Source organism: Phascolarctos cinereus, unplaced genomic scaffold, assembly GCF_003287225.1.
Source record: "Phascolarctos cinereus isolate Bilbo 61053 unplaced genomic scaffold, phaCin_HiC Scaffold_4;HRSCAF=312, whole genome shotgun sequence".
NCBI lineage: Eukaryota > Metazoa > Chordata > Mammalia > Diprotodontia > Phascolarctidae > Phascolarctos > Phascolarctos cinereus.
Genome location: NW_027555847.1, coordinates 577,435,658 through 577,441,847, shown reverse-complemented (window position 1 = coordinate 577,441,847; position 6,190 = coordinate 577,435,658).

The window sequence follows — 6,190 nt, the reverse complement described above, 5'->3', positions numbered from 1 at the left end:
GAGACTTTAAAATAAGAGTGTTGTGTGCAAGGGGTGGCAAATAAGCCAGTGAGCTAGATTGTATAGTGAATGGAGGTAGGTAAAGGAATTCAGTAATAAGTGCTTTAAATGTCAAACAGAAGAGTTTTTATTTGATCTTGGAAGCAGTGAGGATTTAGTGTAGCTCATTTAGCAGGGGAGTGACCCGATCAGAATTATATTTTAGAAAAATCAGCTTGGAAACTGAGTTCCGGGCTTCTAGTGATGGCAGTCATAGCAATGATCTCCAAATGCAAGATACTGGTTGCTTCATATCAGAGGTGGAAGATAAAGGACCCACATGGCGTCAAGAGACAACTCTTCCCTATAGTAATTTTGTATATCCATTGTTTTAATTTCCTTCAGGATGAAGCTTAAAACACTAAAATTATCAATTCTAATAAACATTTAGATCTTAAAAAAAAAAAGGAAGATGGATGGGAGAGGGGTGAGGTGAGGCAGGAACATAATTTAGGAGGCTGTTGAAATAGTCAATGTAAGTGGTGATCCAGGTCTAACCTAAGGTGGTGGCTGTGAGTAGAGAGAAAGGACATATATTAGAGTAGTATACATATAGCTACATATCTACATATACATATATCTACAGATATCTACAGATACATATATCTGTGCAGATGAATGAGAGTGAGGAGTTGAAGGCAATACAGAGGTTGTGAGCCTGAGTGACTAGACTAGATTGTGGTGTTTTCAACAGACATGTTGAGTTTGAGATGCCTATAGAGATAGATCAATAGGGGGAGAAAGAAGCTTAGAACAAGAGGGCAAAGGACACTGATAAAAATGAGGAAAGGCCAGGAGAAGAAGCACCGGTAGTAAACGACAGTCAGCCATGGAGTAGATATGTAGTCAGAAAAAGGTCAAAGACCATAGAATTAGAGGTGGAAAGTACCTCAAAGGCCAACTAATACAAGCCTTTCTTCTACAGATGAGGAAACTTAGACTCTATAGATGTTAAATAATTTGTTCAAGTTCATACAAGTAGTAAGCATCAGAGATGAGATTTGAACCCTCTGTCCTCTGGTTCAAGACCCAATACTCCATCTGTACTTCCATACTGCCTCCCTAAGTGTGGGCGAAAAGAGATTTAAGATAAAAAATAGTCTGATCAGGCAAAAGGCATGAGGCACCAGCAATAACAACACAATCTGAAAAGGAGCCAACTTCCTTCTAAAGCAGTGGTTCCTTACATTATTGCTCGATTCATAAATGGTCTGAGATCATTACCTGGTCTAGTGTCATAGGTAGAAAGTAGACATACCTGGCTCAAGTAAAACAACAAGGAAGTAAAGGAACTATTGTTGTTATTCAATCATTTCAGTCATATCTGACTCTTTGTGACCCCATTTAGGATTTTCTTGGCAAAGATACTGGAGTGGTTTGCCATTTCCTTCTCCAGCTCATTTTACAGGGGAGGAAACTGAGGCAAACAGGCTTAACTGAATTGCCTAGAGTCATACAGCTAATAAGTGTCTGAGGCTAGATTTGAACTCAGAAAGATGAGTCTTTCTGACTCCAAGGCCAATGTTTTATCCATTGTGCCACCTAGCTGCCCATAAGAAAAGGAACACTTACTTATATTTTCCTCATCTGTATAATGGGAAAGTTGGACTAGATTATATCAACATTGCATTTAAACAAATTCAGACAATTTCTACATAAGCAAGTGGGACAAATTTCCGTGAAAGTATCTCACAGCTAGATGGTTCAGTAGATAGAATACTGGACCTGTAGTCAGAAAAAAAATAGTTCAGATCTAATCTCAAATACTTACTAGCTGTATGTCTGCCTTAGTTTCCTCATCTGTAAATTGAAGACAATGATAGCACCTATCTCTCAGTTTGTTGTGAAGACAAAATGAGATAGTATTTGTAAAGCACTTTATGAAACTTAAAGTACTGTATCAATGCTAGCTATTAGCTATCATTATACATTATTTCTTAAAAGAGGTAAACAACAAATAACATTGTGTGGTGGCTCTCTGATGATTAAATATCAAGCAAGACATAAAACAGAGAATGAACAAATGAATGAATGAATGATCTCCAAAAGTGTTTGCTACTGTCATTGAAGGTGTCCACTGTAGAGAGTGACAGCTAAGTGGTAGAATGGATTATGTGTTATGCCTGGAGTCAGGAAGATATGAGTTCAAATCTAACCTCAGACACTTATTACTGTGTGACCTTAAGCTAGTCACTTAACCGAGTTTGCTGCCTCAGTTTCCTCCAATGTAAAATGAGCTTGAAAAGGAAATGTCAAACCACTCCAGTATCCCTGCCAAGAAAACCTGAAATGGGGCCACCAAGAGTCAGACATGACTGAACAATGGCAAATAGATAGTGAAATCCTCTAGTTGCCCTTTTTAATAAATGACATTGTACTGGTTGCATCAAGCCATAAACATTGCAGAGCGCAATTAGAGACAGAGAGACATAAACAGAAACAGAGACACACAGAGAGAAAGAGAGATAGACATAGCAAAGAGAGAGGCAGGGAGGCAGAGACACAGAAATAGAGGTACAGAGACAGAGGCAGAGATAGAAGCAGAGAGAGACAGAAAAGGAGAGAGAGAGACAAAGAGATGGAAAGGGAGAGGAAGAAGAAGAAGAAGAAGAGGGAGGGGGAGAAGAAAAGAAAGAGGGAGAAGGGAAAGGGAGGAAGAGAAGAAAGAGAAGATGAAAGGAATATCATCAAGAACTATAAAATGTGAGGTTGAAAATATCTTCTAGGTAAACGAATGAGAGAAAGGCCAAATAAGTGGCCATGTGTATTTGAAAGCCACATTACAGAGGTGCTCCTTGCCACCTCACCCCAGCTTTCTGCTTTCGTGCTGTACACATGGCCACTCGACAAAAAACAGCAGAAGGCAGTTACAAATGATAGAATGAAGACAATTGTTGAGAAGTGAATTTTTAAAAAAAGATTTTGCCTGGAAAGGAAAGTAAATTTATGATCCTGGATTCCTTCTCTTCAGGTCTCTGAGTGTCATGAAAATAGACAGCAGTGAAAATGATGCATGGAGATGGTGGCGAATGAATAGGGAAGAACTGTCTAAATCTTACTTTCAGACTAAATTGAAGGGTTTTGTGGGAAAAGATTTACGACATGCACAATTCAGTTTTCTTTCTACTCAACCTTACAACAATTTAGTTATAAGGCTCACTCCTGCATCTTGGTAGCACAACTTAACCTTTGTCAATGGACAATCTTCATTGTCCTTTCCAAATGCTGGGCCTATGCCCCTCATTGCTCTCTGTTTCCTCATTCTATGTCTCTTGCCTTGAATACTCTACCTTATCCCCTCCTCCTACTGTTCAAATTTTACCCATTCTTTAAGGGCTGGTTCATAGCATTGGACTGGGATGTGACCCCCAGATTCTAGTCCATGACCTATTATTTACTAGTTGTGTATTTGCCTAGAATGCTCTGCTCTCATCTCCACCTCCTGCCTTCCCTCAAGTGCCAGCTAAAATCCCAGCTTCAAGAAGAAGACTTACCCAATCCTCCTTAGTTCTGGTGCCTTCTTTCTCTTGATTATTTCCAAATGTACCCTCTCCGTAGCTTGTATGCACAAAGTTGTTTGTATGTTATCTTCTCCATTTTAAACTGTAAAGCAGCAACTGTCTTTTTCCCTTCTTTGTACCTCCAGAGCTTAGCACAGTGTCTGTCACATAATAGTCGCTTAATAAAATGCTTATTGGTTGACTGACTGACCGACTATCACTAGTGGAGTCATTTAACCTCTCTAGCTTCTGGTTTCTCAACTGCGAATCAAAAAGGTTAGATTAGATGATCTCAGATATCCCTTTTCTCTCTGACATTCTATGGGAGCCTTCATGATGCCTTTGCTGTCTTCTTTAACACCATTGTTTTCTCCATCCTCTAAATTCCTGTGGTACCTATGGCCTGCATCATAAATTTTGGCATCTAATTGCATACTCTCATTATTTCCATATTTCACGTTCTGTGTTTTGTGTTAGCTCTCTCAGGGAAGCTTTCTCATAAGCTTCTTTTTTCTTGTCCCTGAGGACCCAGAGCAGTGTAGCTCCCATAGTAGATGTTCAATAAAGACTGGATGTGTTAGTATGTCCATGGGGATGCATGAAAAGATGAGTGAATGAGTCAATGTGGCTGAATCAGTGCTTTAAATCTTAGCTAATAGAAAACAGCTTATGTGCTGTTCACTGACCTTTTTCATTAACTGCTGACAATCTTAAGGCTTAGTTAATTTGAGTTTCATCCCAACTTTCTTCCCTTGCCTGAGCCCAGATAAAGGTACTGAAAGCAACCAAGGGAAGCCAGAGCATAATTTCAGAAGAAAGATAATTCTGAAAAATAGGTAAGGATCAGCCTATCCCATTGTGATTTGGCTTGGAGCTTAGCTTGCCCCAGAGAAAAATCAAGCATTTGCCTGAAAGTTTGTTAGATTATGAGCATTTTTTTGTACTTTATTTGTAACCTGTTATTTCTAGAAATCCTGCCTAGTAGCTTAGCTGGAATCATGGGAATTTTGTAGTTAGTTCTACACTCCTTGTCAGGGAACTTCCAAATGAGAAAACCCCCTTCTACCAATACAGGTAAGCACCCCCTCTATAATTTAGAGTCTTTAGAGACTTGACTATAGAACTGATCACAGATTTTAAGCTGGGAGAGATCTCAGAAGCCAACTAGTTCAAGCTCATCATTTTACAGATGAGGATTATGAGGCCCAGGAGGTTGAGTGACTTGCTTAAGGTCACAGCCATTAAATAGGAGAGTCCAGACTTGAGCCCAAGTATTCCTAACTGTAAAGCAAGCTGTCTATTCACTATACCATGCTGCCTATCATATAAATACAAAATTGTTTATTGAATTGAATACTACCACAATTTTTAAGAAAATGAATGGCGTTTTTGTTTTTGTTTTTGTTTGGGGGGGGGGGCTAGGCAATGGGGTTAAGTGACTTGCCCAGAGTCACACAGCTAGTAAGTGGTGTGTGTCTGAGGTTCGATTTGAACTCAGGTCCTCCTGAATCCAGGGCTCTATCCACTGCGCCACCTAGCTGCCAAGAAAATGAATGTTGATTTTATAATTAGTATCTTCCATGAGCTACCTATTCATGTCATTTAAAAAATAGAACTTTAGACAGTAGAAATGTAGTTAGAGTTGATAACCAAAGAAAACAGGAATCTTTTCTTTCATAAAGATTGGGAATGTTAAGATAAGTATATATCATGGGCTTGATATTAAACACAATTTTTAAAATAACAGACTACTGAAGTGATGAAAATTAAACCATTTCCTTCAAAGAGAAGTGGACATAGAATATGAACAAGAAGATTTTAAAAGAAGATATAAACACCATCAACAACTACATGAAAAAAATCCTCCAAATCACTAAAAATAAAAGAAATGCCAATTAAAACAAGTCTGAGGTTTCATTTCACAACCACCAAACTTCCAATGATGATAAGAGGGAAAAATAGACAATGTTGCAGTTGCTACGGAAGGATAGGCACATTAATACACTATTGGTAAGCTGTGAGTTGGCCCAATAGTTTTGGAAAACAATTTTAAATATTCAAGAAAAGATACTAAGTCGCTTATGTCCTTTGACCCCAGCAATACTCTTTTCTGACATATATCCCCACCATGTCAAAGACAGAGGGGAAGGCCCTATATATACCGCAGTATTCACATGAGCACTTCTTTATCACCATGATGAAAAAGAAGGCATCAATAAAACAGTTTTCTTAAATGGGTCATGAGAAAAATCTTCTATGGCTACTAGTTGAACAGTTGGAAAGAATTCTGAGATAATTATTTTTTAAATGTGCTAGATGCTAAAGTTAGAATGATTTATCCAGAATACTAAGCAGGAAACAAAACAATTTCTAGACAATAATGTAGCTGAAAATAGAAGAAAATAAGAATCCAAAATAACAGCTATCGAGCTAAATTGGGGGTCAGCAACCTTTCAAAAGTGGTATGCCAAGGTTCAGGCCTCTGGTGTTCTGGTGTTGCTGGGATGAGGGTGGTTGCTATGCCAACCCGGGGGAAGAGGTTATTAGCATAGACTCCCAAGGCAAGGAATGGAAGAGGTGACACTGGGCCAGCTATTACAAGCCAGGTAGGGAGTTTCTGCAAACCATTGGCAATCGACAGGCTCTCACAA